Source organism: Cornus florida, unplaced genomic scaffold, assembly GCF_030987335.1.
Source record: "Cornus florida cultivar Cherokee Brave unplaced genomic scaffold, ASM3098733v1 CherokeeBrave_3.0.0_Hap2_Chr03, whole genome shotgun sequence".
In the NCBI taxonomy this organism is placed as follows: domain Eukaryota; kingdom Viridiplantae; phylum Streptophyta; class Magnoliopsida; order Cornales; family Cornaceae; genus Cornus; species Cornus florida.
This window is the reverse complement of record NW_026775573.1, coordinates 46,866,172-46,885,535: the sequence shown is the minus strand read 5'-3', so window position 1 is coordinate 46,885,535 and position 19,364 is coordinate 46,866,172. Positions and strand designations below refer to the sequence as shown.

The 19,364-nt window shown below is 26.9% G+C and overlaps 1 pseudogene; it reads right to left on the bottom strand.

The window, feature by feature from the left end:
* Positions 1-10,029: 10,029 nt before the first annotated feature.
* Positions 10,030-13,992, bottom strand: LOC132298784 (cocosin 1-like; annotated as a pseudogene).
* Positions 13,993-19,364: the final 5,372 nt, after the last annotated feature.

Sequence of the window (19,364 nt, the reverse complement as noted above, 5' to 3'; positions counted from 1 at the left end):
ATCGATCGAAGATTCTCGATCGATCAAACACTTAGCTTCGATCGATTGAAGCTGACGTGGCATTAAAATATCCTCTAGGCCTTATCCACTTTGCTGAGCTGGCACCGCTTCATTTCGATCAATTGTAGAACTCTTTAATCTATCAAGATTCCCTTCGATCGATTGAAGTTCCTCTGGTTCATTTTTCTTGGCTTCTTTCCAACTTTGCTCCTTAGCTCCAAAATTGAGCTAAATGGCTCTTATTAGCCTGTTTGAATTTTATTGACCTGAAATAGGCAAAAACACAAATAAGTACTTAAATCATGAAAGTAAGATTGATGAAAGGATTAAAATACCTTACCTTAGGTGCTAAAATGCATCACATTTAAGCATTCATCAATATATACTTGAGGACGTATATTGCATATAAAATACAATATTTCATATATTTTATCCATATAATTTTTCTAAGGAGAACAAATTTAATATTTATGCATATTACTTTCACATCGTAATAAAAAAATTCCAGAACTAAACTATTAGGAGAACATATAAAATATAATAACTTCTCATGTAATAATTATGTATGAAACAATATAAACATATATATATATATATATATATATATATATATATATATATATGATTAGATAGAAAGATAAAATATATAAATTGTTCTTCAATTCAAATTTAAACATACCTTTAAAAAAGAAAATTTTAAAGGGTTTTGAGTTGTAATTTGATGTACATGAACCAAAAGACGAGTCTCCTCTCAAAGCCGTTGAAATTGTTTGTGGAAGAAGAAACCGCTAACAAACTTTTTGTGAATAAATTCTTTTCAAAGAGAGATGTAAACAAACAGAGAGGAGTGAGATATATGGTGATATAAATGTTAGATATCTATTTATATAGGTGTTTGCAGTTAAAATGTGACTTTTAGAAGAGGTGTTAGTAGTTATTTGAAAAGTCACATGTATTTATTAAAATAAATTAAATGATTTAATTGTATATAAATAATAAAAGGTGACTTTTAGAAGAAGTGTTAGTAGTTATTTGAGAAGTATATAATATTATTACAAAAAGGTGTATATAGAAAATACAAATAGAATACATAAGTGTTTGCAGTTAAAATGTAACTTTTTGAAGAAGTGTTAGTACAGTTAAAAGATGTTTTTGAAGAGGTGTTAGTGCAGTTAAAATGTGTTTTTATAGAAGAGGTGATTTTTGAAATAGGTGTTTGCAGTTAAAAGGTGATTTTTAGAAGAGGTGTTAGTGCAGTTAAAATGTGACTTTTAGAAGAGATGTTAGTAGATATTTGAAAAGTCACATTTATTTATTAAAATAAATTAAATGATTTAATTGTATATAAATAATAATAGGTGACTTTTAGGAGATGTGTTAGTAGTTATTTGAGAAGTATATATTATGCACGTAAAGAAAAATCTATATATAGAAGAGGTGTATAAATAGTTGTTTCTATTTGGTATTTTATATCTTATCATATTCATGATACCTCAGATAATCATAAATTTATTTCATGATATCCACAAAAAATAAAAATAAAAATTGTAGAATATATGTTGACATCCCTAAAGAAAATTTAGCACGAGTCATTTTCAAGAAATCATAGCTTGTGCGGGTGTGTAACCTGGTCAGGACTATAACTTACAAGCTGACCGACACTGCTGCAGTAAACTTATAGTAGTATCTTTGGATATTACCTTGATTAAGACAATGTAGCTCCCTGCATCTAATTTCAAAAAACATAAAATTCATTTGGTTTTTAAGATTTTAAATTTTTTAGAAAAATGGCTCGTGAATGGAATAAATAAAATTGTCTTATGTTTGCGTTAGGAGAGATGATGACCATTTGAGATAGTTATAATGGAAAATTGCTGGTTGGTATCCTTGAAACATATTGTGGTTGTGAGGTAATATTAAGTTTATATCTTCCTGAATGCATCCAGCTCACCCTTTATACAATATCTTATTGATGAGCACTGAAAAGTGCGTATTTAAACCCTTTAAGCTTATACATTCTAATACCTTTATCTATCTTACTTTACCGTTTTAGATTGATTTCATATTATTTCCTTTTTCAAGCACTTATCCCGAAAATAAGCTAACTCAGTCAAATAAGAGCTTAATTGAAGTAATTCTGGGATTAAACAAAGAAATGAGCAAAGTGGAGAAAGAGGGAAGCAAATGAAGCCAAAGGTAGCAAGCAGCAAAGTTCGATCGATCCAAGTTCAAGGTTCGATCGATCAAACAATGATCGATCTTAGCACTTCAAGATAGATCCAAGTCTTGACCCAAAAGCATAAAGTTCCAAAAGTTCGATCGATCCAACACCATCCTTCGATCGATCCAACACATTTATCCTTATTCAAATGATTGATTCTATCCACAGCTGTACCACCCACTAACCACTTTTGTCCTTTTCCCATAAATATCTCGGATTTGTCTTTTTCCAAAAAGCTCAGCCAGTTGGATCGATCCAGCCTAAGTTTGATCGATCTCACTTACTTTCGATCGATCGAACTTCCTCCAGTGCGAAAAAGTTAAAATTCCATCTCATTGAAAGTTGTCCTTTATCCAATCATTAGGGAATATTGTGTGCACGACCCCACCTCATTTTGGGTGTCATTTTGACCTACCTATATAAGGATAAGAATTGCTTTTACAAGAGGAGGCCAACATTATTTTCATATCATCACTTGGAGAGGAAGAGGAGGCTAGAGACACCATTGGAGACTCTTCATCAACAAGGAGCAGATTTTAACCATGGAATTAGCCCTTGAGGGTTGGAGCATCATCACCATGAGTGGCTAAACATCCTCTTGGGGCTAGAGTTAGCCCAAAGCATGCTTTCTATGTCTTAATCTTGTGTATTATTGAGGGATTAGTGTTGTAATTGATGTTTTGACACTTTGATATATATAGATCTTGTTTATTCAATGATTTATGTAGTTTAATGCTTCCAATTGATCATTTCATTCTATCCATATGTCTATGCATGCTAGAATTGATGTTCATGTACTTGTCTCTAGATTTTGTGTTATTAATGCATGTCTATGTGTATTGATGCTATAGATTTGGAGATTGTCAAAACATAGTATTGAAGGAATGCTCTTGTGATTCTCTTGATGGTTCATTCTTATACCTTGATGGATTATACCTCTCCCCTAGTTTATTTTCATGTTAGTAGTGTAGATGTAGTGTAGTTGTAATGTAGTGTTAAATAAGAGGACAATCTATGCTTGTTGTTTGATGATCCAAGCTTTTGAATGCAATTAGCATATGTCTCTATCCTTGTGTTGTATTTGGATTGTGAGCTTAATGAAAGGATTAATGACTTGTTTTGATTTATTGTACCTTTCACATGATGTTTAGACAATACATGCTTAACTAGTCATCCTTGTTTGTTGAATCAACTAAACACACACACACCAATATTGTAACACACCATTTGCCCTCATTAATCATTTGTCAAATGATATAGAAATGCATTGCTTGGTGGTGATCTCTAAACCCCAAGATCTCTCTCTCTCTCTTACTCACTCTTAATTGCATTCTTTTGCTATTACTTAGTTTAATTTAGTTACTCTTTAATCAACCAACCAACCAACCAATTGTTTGATCACTCGACCTACTAGCCCTAATTGTGATTCCACGACATTGCTCGATCCCCATAATCCCTTAGGACGATCCCTTCTCACTCATACTACATAGTATAGGTGTTGAGCGGTTTATAAATTTAACTATGATGCCCACTTGACACTAATTTCCAAACTCAAAGTGTTGTGCACTGTTTTGTACACCACCCGAGAGAAGAAGCATCACCACTTATGCTTGGAAGCATATAATTTTGTGATTTAATCAAATTGGTAGGATCACTACAAATTTTTATGATTCAATAACGGAAGCAATTGTAAAAAATGAAGTAATTATAAGAGTTCTAACCATGTATTTCAATTTTGCATATAAGTCTTTCCAAAGAGAATTTTTTTTCTTCACAAAAATGATAAGAGATAGAGATGGATTTATACACACATTTTATTATGTTAAGAAGATAGTTTATCGTGAAAGAGAACAAAAATGAATTCTCATCGAACATGTATTTCAATTTAGAAACAACTATTTATACAAAAAAAAATATATAATATTAAAAATATATGTTAATAATGATAACTTTTCAGAACAGTCATGACAACTCTTTGAATTCTCACCGAACATGTATTTCAATTTAGAAACAACTATTTATACAGTCATGACAACTCTTTGAGATAACTCTTCAAAAAACATTATGTTAAAATAACTTTTTATATATTATATTCTCTACCAAACACAATTAATCAATTAATAATATCAATGAACATTTTTTTATATTACATTTAATAAAACATAATATAGATTACATTAAAAAAAAGTCTTGATCATTCCACTTTGTTTAAGAACATGGAGAATACTCCTCTGATGGATCCTCCTCTTCACTATCATCAGAACTTATATGGATGACATTATTGTTCGATGTCTCGATTGCTTCTACTAACTCAGTCAACCTTTGTATTTCTTGTGAAAGAACTTTGAAACCAATATCAATTTTATGATTTAACTCGGACAATATCCTTTCCCATATATAAAATGGTGGTGAAATAGAACTACATGCTGTAGGATTATCCCAAAGTAGTGGTCTTTTTTTGGATGGTACTTCTTTTGGTGTCATTTGTACTTTCTTACCATTTTTTTGAGATGCCATCTACAGTGTCAAACATTAATTTGCTAGAAACTCACAATTAAAACTATAAAAAGTAATACTGAGAGACATAAAAAGTTTTTAGAGGAGAGAATAATTGGAACCTAAATATTGAATTTATTTAAGAAGTATAGTGCACTTACAATGTTGGAGAAAATTTTTTGCAGAGAAGAACATAACATGAAAAATGTTGCCCAAGTAATGACTCTAGAAGAAGGGTGAATAGAGTCTTAACAAACAATGGTCAATTTTTAATTTAGATTAACATGCAAGTACTAAGCTTCACTTTCTTGACAATTGTTAAATAAAAAAATCTGAATTTTAAACCTCAACTAACAACATTTATCAAGAAATTAATCATGCTAAACTTTAAGCAATAAATATGAGAGATGGAGGTAGAGATTGCAAACAAGTACTCAGCGATTTTAGCGAGGTTTGGAACTCCTACTCCTCGGCTCAAGACCCCTCTTGAGACTTCCTAATCCATTATGGCTTCTCCTTACAGGTGGAGAGCAAACATTTTACAAGAAGCACCTCTTTGCTTCAAAATGTTAAGAGAAACACCTTCTCTTAGTCTTCCTTGGACCACACCAGTCCTTACAAGATTTGAAGCAGATAAATGAAGTACAAAATGATCTCTCTCAGATTTGAAGTACAAATTTCAGCTCACTCTAGAGTATGTATGAATAGATTGAAGCTCAATACTCTTTGAAGACTATGAAGTGTGTGAATGATGATTTAAGGACTTTATGATTGCAAGGATATGATTCAAATTGTTGCAATGCCTTTTTATGAAGACCACAAGTCATTATATAGAGATTCAGATGAATCTGATATGTATTCTAGCTGTTGGACACACAGTTCGAGGTAAAATAGCCGTTTAAAATTTGAATCTACGCCGGTTCGATCATCCGAAATGAAACACCATTGTGTTTTGGTCGTCCAAAATAGTTTAAGGTTGGCCATCATTCTTTATTTTGGTAGACTGAAATAATCTACCTTTTGTTTTAGTTGTCCGAAACACCTTCCTCTTTTGTTCCAAAACATTCTGTTAGAATTGGTTCGTCTGATTCGTTTGGCCCTTCTATTTCGGTCATTCGAAATAACTAGAGGTTGGATTACATCAGTTCATTTCGGTAGGTCGAAATGATTTGGACTTTTATTTCAGTAGGCCGAAATAACTTGAAGCTTAGTTCCAAAATATCTGTTTATATTGGTCAACTGTTTCAGTTTGTCATTCAATTTCGGTCGACCGAAATGGAACTTCAATTTCAGGAACATGTTTTGATATGATTTAAATTTAGTCTTATGTTCCTTAAGTTTGATGAATGAGGTTCTACGCATGATTATGGATATGTGAGCTTCAAAATGTTCATACATGCTTTAACAAAAGGTCATATTCACTCACCAACTTAGCTACCCCTTTTTCATTGGTATTTGCATCATCGTTTGATTGCTTGACTAATCTTGATAGCTTCCTTTTAGATCTTGATTTCTTGGTGACCTTTTCATGTATCTTTTATGATGCTCTTTTTCTTTTGAGTTTTCCATGTAATGTCTTGATTTGATAAACGCTTAGATCTGTAATATGCTTAAGGTAGACATTAGAACACATAGAACATCATTAATGAATTATGATCATCAAAAGCCTTGGATTCAAGGTCAACAAAAAAGTTTCTTTTTCTTGAGATCATATAACATGACAGAGTTTTTGAAACATAAACTCTTCACAATAGGCGTCTTAACTGTTGATATCTTTTAGAAATTATGTTCCAGAAAGTTAATTTTTTTTTTCAAAAGGTATATAATTAAAGTTGATTTTTTAATAAAGAAATCCAGAATATAGAGTTTAACACTGATTTTAATTAAAATTTAAAAATTGTTTAAAACAAGAACTCTTTGGGAAAAAAGAAGAAAGAAATAAAACAAAAACAGTGTGTAAAAAATAAAAAAGGAAACGTCGACTCTATGAAAAAAAAAAAAAAAAAAAAAAAAAAAAAAAAAAAAAAGACAATAAATATAAACTTTTTGTAAAATGAAGAATTTATTTTGAAATGTATATAAAAAAATCAAAATTGAATACAGTTTAACATATAAAATATAAAAACTCCTAATGTACTAATTATGTATTGCCATCTACAGTGTCAAACATTAATTTGTTAGAAACTCACAATTAAAACTATAAAAAGAAATACTGAGACATAAAAATTTTTTAGAGGAGAGAATAATTGGAACCTAAATATTAAATTTATTTAAGAAGTATAATGCACTTACAATGTTGGAGAAAAAGTTTTTGTAAAGAAGAACAAATATGAAAGAGTTTTTTTTTTCTTGAGATCATATAACATGATAGAGTTTTTGAAACATAAACTCTTCACAATAGGCGTCTTAACTGTTAATGTATTTTAGAAATTACGTAGCAGAAAGTTAATTTTTTTTCAAAAGGTATATAATTAAAGTTGATTTTGTTAATGAAATCCAGAATCTAGAGTTTAAGACTGATTTAAATTAAAAATTAAAAATTGTTTAAAACAAGAACTCTTTGGGGAAAAAAGAAGAAAGAAATAAAACAAAAACAGTGCGTAAAAACTAAAAAAGGAAACGTCAACTCTTTGGAAAAAAAAAAAAAAAAAAGAAAAGAAAAGAAGACAGTTAAAACTTTTTGTAAAGTGAAGAATTTATTTTGAAATGTATATAAAAATCAAAATTGAATACACTTTAATATATAAAATATAAAAACTCCTCATGTACTAATTATGTATTGTATATATAATGATTTGTTCGTGAAAGAATTCTATGATAACTAACTGACATTTCAATCAATGATTTTACACGTCAGCTATATATATACACTTGCAGATGTATATTGCATATAAAATACAATATTTCATATATTTTATCCATGTAATTTTTTTGAAGAGAACAAATTTAATGTTCATGCATATTACATATTACTTTCACATCGTAATAAAAAAATTCCAGAACTGAACTATTAGGAGAACATATAAAATATAATAACTCCTCATGTAATAATTATGTATGAAACAACATAAATATATATATATATGATTATGTAGAAAGATAAAATATATAAATTGTTCTTTAATTCAAATTTAAACATACTTTTTAAAAAAAAATTATAAGGGTTTTGAGTCGTAATTTGATATACATGAACCAAAAGACGAATCTCCTCTCAAAGCCGTTGAAATTGTTTGTGGAAGAAGAAACCGCTAACAAACTTTTTGTGAATAAATTATCTTCAAATAGAGATGGAAAGAAATAGAGAGAAGTGAGATATAGGGTGATATGAATGTTAGATATCTATTTATATAGGTGGTTGAAGTTAAAATGTGACTTTTAGAAGAGGTGTTAGTGCAGTTAAAATGTGACTTCTAGAAGAGGTGTTAGTAATTATTTGAAAAGTCACATGTATTTATTAAAATAAATCAAATGATTTAATTGTATATAAATAATAAAATGTGACCTTTAGAAGAGGTGTTAGTAGTTATTTGAAAAGTATATAATATTATTACAAAAAGGTGTATATAAAAAATACGAATAGAATACATAGGTGTTTGCAGTTAAAATGTAACTTTTTGAAGAGATGTTAGTGTAGTTAAAAGGTGTTTTTTAGAAGATGTGATTTTTGAAAAGTCAAATTTATATTATTACAAAAAAGTGTATATAAAAAATATAATAAATTAAATGATTTAATTATATATAAATAATAAAAGGTGACCTTTAGAAAATGTGTTAGTAATTATTTGAGAAGTATATAATATTATTACAAAAAGTGTATATAAAAAATACAAATAGAATTCATAGGTGTTTGCAGTTAAAAGGTGACTTTTTGAAGAGGTGTTAATGCAGTTAAAAAGTGTTTTTTAGAAGAGGTGATTTTTGAAAAGTCACATATATATTATTATTACAAAAAAAGTGTATATAAAAATACAAATAGAATACACTTTTAAAAGGTAAATAGATAAATAGATATGTGTGTGTATACTTTCAAAAAGCAATACTGTAATAAATAACATCAAGTGAGAGAACACAAACCTCTCTAAAAACCAGAAGAAAAGCATCTTAATTTAACCAAAACTCTTTCTTCTTGATGGCTAAAAAAGTACTCCCTTTTTCCCAAATAAAACATTCATTTTCGGGAATTTAATTTTTTAAGAGGATGTGTTTTAATATTTTTGTATTGTATTAGTAGTGAATGGATTATCAAATACATAATAAGGTCCACATGATGTGATGATTTACTTTTTACAAGTTTAATGAAATAAGGTTAAATTGGTAATGTTACAAAAAAAATAAATAAATAAATAAATAAAAAATAGTACTTTGTCTTTTCAATTGAAACATTAATTTTCGGACAATCAAAAATAGAAAGGTGGACATTTAATTTGGGACGAAAGGAGTAATACTTTCCCAGTAATAAAAATGATGTATCAATAAGCAGATACACAATATCCACCCAAATCTCCGTTGGAGGTAACTAGATTAGATACACAATCCATCTCAAGGACAACGACCTAATACAATTAAACAATTGTATGAGGCAAATTTGAACAATAATAATATATGGTGAAATATTATTAAAAAAAATAATAATAATTTGAGGCATTTTAAAGATTTTAACAAAAACTATAAGTAATTTTGTTCATTACAAAAAATAAATAAATAAAATAAATATGAAAATAAAAAATCAGTGGGTGGAGCAGCCCCCACTGAAGCCTTTATAGGTCCATCATTGCCTAATGCGGGAAATAATTAACTGATTAACTATTAACTGGACTCATTAATGTAATTAATGGCACCTAATATAACGAATATAACTAGTACATAGAAGTCTTTATTGCCCCTTTCTCGCCCTATTACTTGACGCACTAATAAAAATTTAGAACATATAAACATGTACAAGCTCTACAAATTGAGAAATACTTGGTTGTGCGTGTTGCATCACGCATTGATACCGTCCGTGTAATACACACACGGGTACGTACGCATATTACACGAGTGATAATTACGGATACATTGAGGCCATCCATCCGTGTAATACACGCACGAGTACACAAACTTATTACATGAGCTACAATGAACGGTTAAATGCGCCCGCACAATTTCTCCTACAAACTTATCCAACACCCAACCATCCTTAAAATCAACCTCAACACATGCGCACAAACTCACACACAAAATATCAATGGCAACAACTAAAACTACCACAGGATATATGCTGAGCAATTCCGTTATTTCATTTTTTTTACAAATAATATTTAAAAACTGCCACAACATTGAAAACTTCAACAACAATGACCAAGTGGTAATAATGTAATTAACTTGTCAAATATTAATTCCCTGGAGGGATAAGAACTGTGCTCGTTTTAATCTTGGACTTGAAAAGTTGCACAAATTCTGGAGTCTCATCAAGAGCAGCTTCAAGAACTACTGGAGTTATAGCTTTCCAAACTGATGTATTCCCAGCTAACTTCTCAAATACAGGCCTGCAAAGATATATATATATATATATATATATATATATATATATATAACAAAGCAAATAGTATGTGTGAGCTAATTATCAGCTAGGCTTAATTTACTTGCAATTCAAATGTAAAAAAAGGTACTCCTTTCTATGATTTGTTCATGTGTGTGTATGAGATCGAGCTCAAGTGTGTGTATGGCAATGAAAATGGTGCTTACTCTGGAGATGTTATAACGGAGAAAAACTCCATTCCCTCTCCATCTGCAGCATGAGTGACCGGGAAAAATTTGGGCACGACGAACAAGTGACCAGCCTCTACTTTAGCATCCAAAGCGCCTTGTCCGTTAATACCCACAATTTGAACTCTACCACTTCCCTTCACAATATAAGTTAATTGTACAGATGAATCCGTACATTGGCGAGGACATGGCATTAGCATCCAACTTCACCACATTGGCACTAAGTCCAACTTTTCCGAGCAAAGGAAGTTTCTCATAGTTGTCACCAATCCACCATTCTTGACCTTAACATCAGGCGATGCATTCTCAAAGCCAAAAACGAGCTTTCCATCACTAGCGTTCTTGCATGGTTTAGGCATGGCTATTCCTTTTTTAAGCTTCACTATCAAAGCACCTGTTTGGCTTTTCACTAACTTTTTCGCTTCTTCTTCGTTCAAATCATAAGCCTTGCTAACGAATTCGGGTGAGAAGCCTCCCAGAATGCCTAGAATGCCGGTGAGAAAGAAATAGGTGAATGACCCCGGAGTGTGAGCCTTGGAAGTTTCTCCCAGGTACACACGATAACCAGGTCGGTGTCTCCACCGTTGAACCACCATGAAACTACTCCGATTTCCACTGGGATTGGATCTCCCTTTTTAACTGTCACGACAGTTTCTTCTGATGTGTTGGGAGATGCCATTCCAACACTGCAGGTACCTGTGGAGACAGTCATGTAACCGTGTGACTGTGTTTAGGTTCAGTCCAATATGTTAAAAAGAAAAAAATTACTTATTAGTTTTACTTTTGAAGTATAAGGAGCAATAAGTCTTGTAAAATTTTGTTAAGACAATTAAGTCCTATTTTTAGTAAATATTTTACAAATAAGTCCCATATTACATTTTTTTTATATATACATATAGAAATATCGTTATTGTCATTTTCTTGTAATTTAAAAGAAAATTTTATAACATCTTGATACACTTTTTTTATATGACATAGTTTTTTTTTTAATTTATTTTTATTAGAATTGGTAAAATCTAATTTTGGTAGCGACCAAAAAGTTGTTTATAGGTATATGTTTGAAATTGCTAATTTTGGTAGCAACCAAAAAGTCTGTTTTTTCGTTGTTATAGTAAATTGGTACTAATTAAAAATTTGAGGCAAAGGGTATATAGTTATGATTCGTACTAAGAAAATAATATTAAAGGCATTTCAATAAGAAAATAATATTATTCAATAAGAAAATAATATTGAAGAAAAAAAAAATTGTCAATGAAATTGTAAACTTTGTAGGAAATACTTATTAAATGAACAACTGTATAAAATTTCTTAGTCCTTAAAATTAAAATGCAGCACCAATTAGTAATTTTCCCTGTGTCAAGTTGTGTCTACTATCTACTCACTGTCCCATGTGATGTAAGTTTATTATTTGATTTTATTCTATTTTTCTAATTTTATTCTATTTTATGCCAGTGTTGGGAGGCAATTCTAAGCAAGGGATGCCTATATTCACTACTTAGTAATTTAAAAGTTAGGTCAACTTATTTGTTAGCTCAATTTGAAGACATTAGGCTAATTTTTTTTTACTATATAATAAAAATGACAAAACCCGGCTTGCCCCCGTTACGCCCCACATTTAAACGGAGTACATAAGACAGAGTCGGTATTTTGTCTATCGAAATAAGAACTAAATGATGGTATAACAATTACAAACTTGTTTTGAAGTAAATACGGAATTAGCATGACATGTTTTATAATAAAAAAATAACTAAATAAACTATACAACAGCAGCATATATGGTGAGAAATTATTAATTCTCTCGTTAATATAATAATAAAAATAAAATAAATAACATAAATAAGATACACTGTAGTACCAATAATGTTGTACTTTTTTCCCGGTAAATTTTCATCATTTTCTTCATTAAATAAATAAAAATAAATATCTCATAGCCCTCATAGTACCACATAGTTGATATACTGAGGTATCTAATATGGAATATCCTCGACTAAATAATAGGCTTAGAATAACTTACCCACATAAACCCCTTACCCAAACAAAGAATAGTGTTATTGTGATGACCCTGTGGGCGGGTGTATCGTGGGCTGGTGCGAGAGACACTGTCAAGCTACCACACTGGCGAGTTACGGATGAACAGTCCCACATCGCCTAGGTAGAGGAAAGATGAAGTGCTTATATGTAAGTGTGTCATCTCCAATTGATATGAGGCATTTTGGGATGAAGCCCAAGAGCAAAACCGTGCGGGCTCAGGCCCAAAGCAAACAATATCATACCATGTGGTGGAGTGGGTCGTTGCAAATGGTATCAGAGCCTGACCCAGCCGTGCCGACGGGGACGTCGGGCCTTCAAGGGGGGTGGATTGTGATGACCCTGTGGGCGGGTGTGCCGTGGGCGGGTGCGAGAGACAATGTCAGGCTACCACACTTGCGAGCTACGAGTGCACAGTCTCACATGTGTCTGGGTAAAAGAAAGGTAAAGTGCTTATATGTAAGTGTGTCATCTCCAATTAGTGGAATGAGTCATTATAGTTATACCAATAGTTAATGGCTTGAGCTCAAACTATGAAGACTTAATCATCACAAAATATATAAATATTATATTCTTTCCAATCTAGCATTTAATAAATAAATAAAGACCAATTCTTCTCCAGCCAAGTGGGACCCAAACATGGTTTCTCTCTCCTCTATCCTATCTTCGTTCTCTCTCTTCCTCCTCCTACCGCCCCCCAACCAAATCCGCCACTAATTCCACCAAACCACCCTCAATAATAACTGCCACTGCATGCCACCACCACCACTCAACCTCCTACCACCACCACTAGGTTACCCATCTCAACATGATCCACTAACCAACGAAATGAAATGTAACTTACTTTAAAATTTAAATAGATTAGGTGGACTCCATGTAGTTCCATCAGATCCACAAAATGAAATGTCCTAAACATTTATCCAAAAAGATTTGTGTATGTATATAATTATATATATAGACTAGCAACACATATGAGAAAACCAAGAAAATAAATTAAATTAATCAATATTATTTCTTGGATCTAATGACTAAGAGACTCACACTTGTGATGGTATGTATACTTCAAAAATATATATATAAATATATCAAATGTTAGGTGAAGCACAAGAAAACACTCGAAAAATCATCTAGATCTTGAGTTCTACTATCTACTTTCAACATTTATAAAATAATAATAACAATATATAGAAATTAACCCACAAATACATACGTGTATATATACATATATATATAATTTAATTTGTTGAAAATTAAGTAGGAAAATAATTACCTTGAAGAACAAAGCCAATCTTGGAGGAATCTGCATGGTGAGGTAGAGCAAAACCACGAGGATGCAACATGAGAACACCTGCACCAAGCTTAGCCTCACCAAGCAATGGAAAGTCGGAAGGTGACCAACTATGGTATGATCCACCTTCTCCCTCGAACACCTTTTCATCTGCCATCTGGGGTGCTAAGCTCAGCGCCATATTTCCTCTATTACTATCTTCAACACACCCTATATGTCTATATATATATATATATCAAGTCAGTCTATATAGAGAGAGAGAGATTTAGTGTGAGAGATGCACGTACCTTAACTATGTGAGAAATGCATAAAATAAATTAATACCATGATCTTCCCTCTACTTTTAGACTAAGAAGAAGTAATGGTCTGTGTACATGTGAATAAATATATATATATATATATATATATATATATATATATACTAGGAAAAGGCACGTGCGTGATAAATGTTTTATAACTTATTAAAATTTTCTTTTCATATATTTTTTAATTATTTTATTGTATTTAAACATATCATTGGCTAATTAAATTTTCATTTATTAAAAAACTCATAATAAATAGATAAATACAGAGGTTATATACGATAGAGTTCTCCTTTTATATTAATTAATAAATATTTTTTACATTAAAAATTAAATACTAAAATGCTAAAACTCTTTACACTTTTATGTTTTATTTATATTTATATGTATTATTATATATTTTATTTAAATATATCCTTCTATAATGTGATAGAGTTTTATAGAAAATAAAATAGGTAATTTGTGGTAGAGTTTTATAGAATAATTTGTCACAGAGTTTTATAGAAAATAAAATAGGTAATTTTTGCTAGAGTTTTACATAAATTATTTTATTTTTTTTAAATATATCCTTATCTAATTCGATTTTTTTTTATTAAAAAACTCATAATAAATAGATAAATATATGTTATATGTGATAGAGTTTTAATTAAAATAAATTAGTTAATTTGTGTTAATTTTAGGTAATTTGTGTCAGTGTTTTATAGAAACACTTTTAATATATCTTTATCTAATGTGATATAGTTTGTGGTAAAATTTTATAAAAATTATTTATTTTCTTTAAATTTATATATCCTTGTCTAATTAGATTTTCTTTTACTAAAAAACTAATAATAAAAGGTAAATTGTGTTGCAGTTTTAGAAAAATTATTTTATTTTTTATATCAATTAATAAATATTTTTTATATTAATAATTATTGCCTAATTATATTTTCTTTTATTAAAAATTCATAATAAATAAATAAATAGGTAATTGTGTTAGAGTTTTATATAAAAACTCATTTCAAAATTCTGTTTAAATCAATTAATAAATATTTTTTTATGTTAATAATTCTTGTCTAATTACATTTTCTTTTCATAAAAAACTCATAATAGAGAGATAAATAGGTAAATTATTTTAGATTTTTATAGAAACTCTTTTAAGACCTCTTTTTTATATCAGTTAATAAATATTTTTTAAAATTAATAATAGTGTTTAATTACATTTCCTTTTATTAAAAAATATCATAATAAATAGATAAATAAGTAATTTGTGCTAGAGTTATATAGAAACTCTTTAAATATATCTTTGTCTAATGTGATTGAGTTTTATTGGAAAAAAAAATAGGTAGTGATAGAGTTTTATAGAAATTATTTTATTTTCTTCAAATATATACTTGTCTAATTAGATTTTCTTTTATTAAAAAATTATCATAAAAGGTAATTTGTATTAGAATTTTAGAAAAATTATTTTCTTTTATATATCAATTAATAAATATTTTTTATATTGATAATTGTTGTCTAATTAAATTTTCATTTATTAAAAAAAACTCAAAATAATAAATAGATAAATAGGTAATTTGTGTTAGAGTTTTATAGAAACTCTTTAAATATATCTTTGTCTAATATGATTGAGTTTTCTTGGAAAAAAAAAATAGGTAATTTTTTATAGAGTTTTATAGAAATTATTTTATTTTCTTTAAATATATCCTTATCTAATTAGATTTCCTTTTATTAAAAAATCATAATAAAAGGTAATTTGTGATAAAATTTTAGAAAAATAATTTTCTTTTATATATCAATTAATAAATATTTTTTATATTAAAAATTCTTGTCTAGTCAAATTAGATTTTCTTTTATTAAAAAACCTAAAATAAATAAATAAATAGGTAATTTGTGTTAGAGTTTAATAGAAACTCTTTTTATATCAACTAATAAATATTTTTTATATTAAAATTTCTTGTCTAATTAGATTTTCTTTTATTAAAAAACTCATAATAAATAGATAAATAGGTAATTTGTGTTATAGTTTTATAGAAACTCTTTTAAAATATCTTTTTAGATTAATTAATAAATAATTTTTTATATTAATAATAATTGTCTAATTAGATTTTATTTTATTAAAAAACTCTTAATAATTATATAAATAGGCAATTTGTGTTATAATTTTATAAAACTCGTTAAATATTATATCTTTGCCTACTGCGATAGAGTTTTTTTGCAAATAAAATATGTAATTTATGATTGAGTTTTATACAAATTATTTTATTTGCTTTAAATATATCTTTGTCAAATTAGTTTTAATTTTACTAAGAAACTCATAATAAACGTTAATTTCTGGTAAAGTTTTAGAAAAATTATTTTATTTTATATATCAATTAATAAATATTTTTTATATTAATATTTTTTGTATAATTAGATTTTCTTTAATTAAAAAATTCATAATAATAAATAGATGATTTGGTTAATTTAAATTAGATAGATTTTATAGTTTGATAGAGTTTTTTTATTTATTTATAAAAGCTCTTTCATATCAATTAATAAATATTATTTTTATATAAATAGATACTTAAATACGAAAACTCTTTGCACATTTAATAATAGTATAGAAAAAACTCTTTTAGATCAATTAATAAATATATTTTTAAATAAATAAATAAATAATAAAACAATTTGGCAGAGCATCTGTATTTTACTCTGAAAATTATATTTTCTTTTATTAAAAAATTCATAATAATAAATAGATAAATAGGTTAATTTCAATTTTATTAGATAGATTTTAGAGTTTAACGGAGTTTTTTTTTTTATAAAATTTTTTTTCATATCAATTAATAAATATTTTTTTAGATAAATAAATAAGTACTGAAACTCTTTGCACATTTAATAAATATTTTTCATATAAATAAATAAATACTGAAACTTTAGATTTTTTAATTAAAAAATTCATAATAATATATAGATAAATAGGTTAATTTGAATTTTATTAGCAAGATTTTAGAATTTTTTAGATTTTTTTTTTTTATAAAAACTCTTTTGATGTCAATTAATAAATATTTTTTATATAAATAAACAAATATTGAAACTCATTGGCGGAACATCTGTAATTCTGGGTCTATGCCTCTCTGGATTACTTTCTTTATATCAATTAATAAATATTTTATAAGAAATAAATAAATAGGTAATTTGTGTTAGAGTTTAATAAAAACTCTTTTAAAAACTCATTTTATATCAATTGATAAATATTTTTTGTATACATATTTCTTCTCTAATTATATTTCTTTCTATTAAAAAAACTCATAATAAATAGATAAATAGGAAATTTGTGTTAGAGTTTTACAAAAACTCTTTGAAAAGCTCTTTTTATATTAATTAATAAATAATTTTCTATATTCATAATATTTGTCTAATTAGATTTCCTTTCCTGAAAAGCTCATAATAAAAGTTAATTTGTAGTACAGTTTAAAAAAAAAAAAAATAGGTAATTTGTGATACATTTTTATAGAAAATTATTTTTTTTTCGTTAAATATATCATTGTCGAATTCAATTTCATTTTATTAATAAACTCGTAATAAAAGCTAATTTGTGGTAGAGTTTTAGAAAATTTAATTCATTTTTAATATAAATTAATAATTATTTTTTATATAAATAATTCTTGTCTAATTAGATTTTCTTTTATTAAAAAATTTAATATAATCAATTGAAAAATAAGTTAATTTGAATTTTATTAGGTAAATTTTAAAGTTAGCGAATTTGTGATAGAATTTATAGAAAAATTTTCTTTTCATTAAATATATTTTTGTTTAATTATATTTTTTTTATTAATAGAGTCAGCTAATTTGTGATAGATTTTATAGAAAAAAAATTTTTCATTAAATATATTATTGTTTGATTATATTTTTTTATTAAAAAAACTCATAATAAATAGATAAATAGGTAATACGCGTTAGAGTTTTGTAGAAAATATTTTTAAAACTCTTTTTATATGAATTAATAAATATTTTTATATTTTAATAATTCTTGTCTAATTAGATTAGCTTTTATTAGAAAAACTCATAATGAATGGTAATTTGTGGAAGAGTTTTAGAAAAATGATTTTATTTTTTTATATCAATTAATTTTTTTTCTATATTAATAATTATCAAATTAGATTTTTTTTTATTAAAAAACTTATAATAAATAAATAAATTGTTAATTTGTTTTAGAGTTTAATATAAACTCTTCTAAAAACTCTATTTATGTCAATTAATAAATATTTTTTATTTTAATAATTCTTGTCCAAGTAGATTTACTTTTATTAAAAAAAAAAAAAACCATTATAAATAGATAAATAGGTAATTTGTGTTAGAGTTTTATAGAAATTTTTTAAAACCACTTTTTATATCAATTAATAAATATTTTTTCTATTAATAATAGTTGTCTAATTAGATTTCCTTTTGTTAAAAAATTCAAAATAAATATATAAATAGGTAATTTGTGTTAGAGTTTTATAGAAACTCTTTAAATATATATTTGTCATAGAGTTTTATTAAAAATAAAATAGGTAATTTGTTATAGAGTTTTATAAAAAGAAATTTATTTCATATATCAATTAATAAATAATTTTTATATTAATAATTCTTGTCTAATTAGATTTTATTTTATTAAAAAATTCATAATAATAAATAGATAAATAGGTTAACTTAAATTTTATTATGTAGATTTTAGTGTTTTTTTTTTTTTTTTTTTTTTGTGTATAAAAACTCTTTTTATATCTGTTAAAAAGTATTTTTTATATAAATAAATAAATAATGAAAATCTTTAAACTCTTTTTATATCAATTAATAAATATTTTTTATATAAATAAATAAATAGTAAAACTCTTTAGCAGAGTTTGTATTTTACTCTGAAATTTTGGATTTCTAGTATTCTCAATTTCTGTACCCCTTCCTCCTTCCTCCATGCCTCTATTTATAGGATTTTTGGATTAATAGGACGATGACATGTGTCCTTTTCTGATAATGACATAATCATAACTGGGCCGGACCGATTATATTTTGATAATTATCCATAAAAAATAACTATTCTTTTTATATTAAACTAAAAATAAGTGTTTTATATAGAATGTGATTGATTTTTTTAGGTAATTTTTTAATTAATAAATATTTGTTATTTTAATAATTCTTGTCTAATTAGATTTACTTTTATTAAAAAAACTCATAATAAATAGATAAATAAATAATTTGTGTTAGAGTTTTATAGAAACTCTTTTAAAACCTATTTTTATATCAATTAATAATTTTTTTTTATATTAATAATATTTGTCTAATT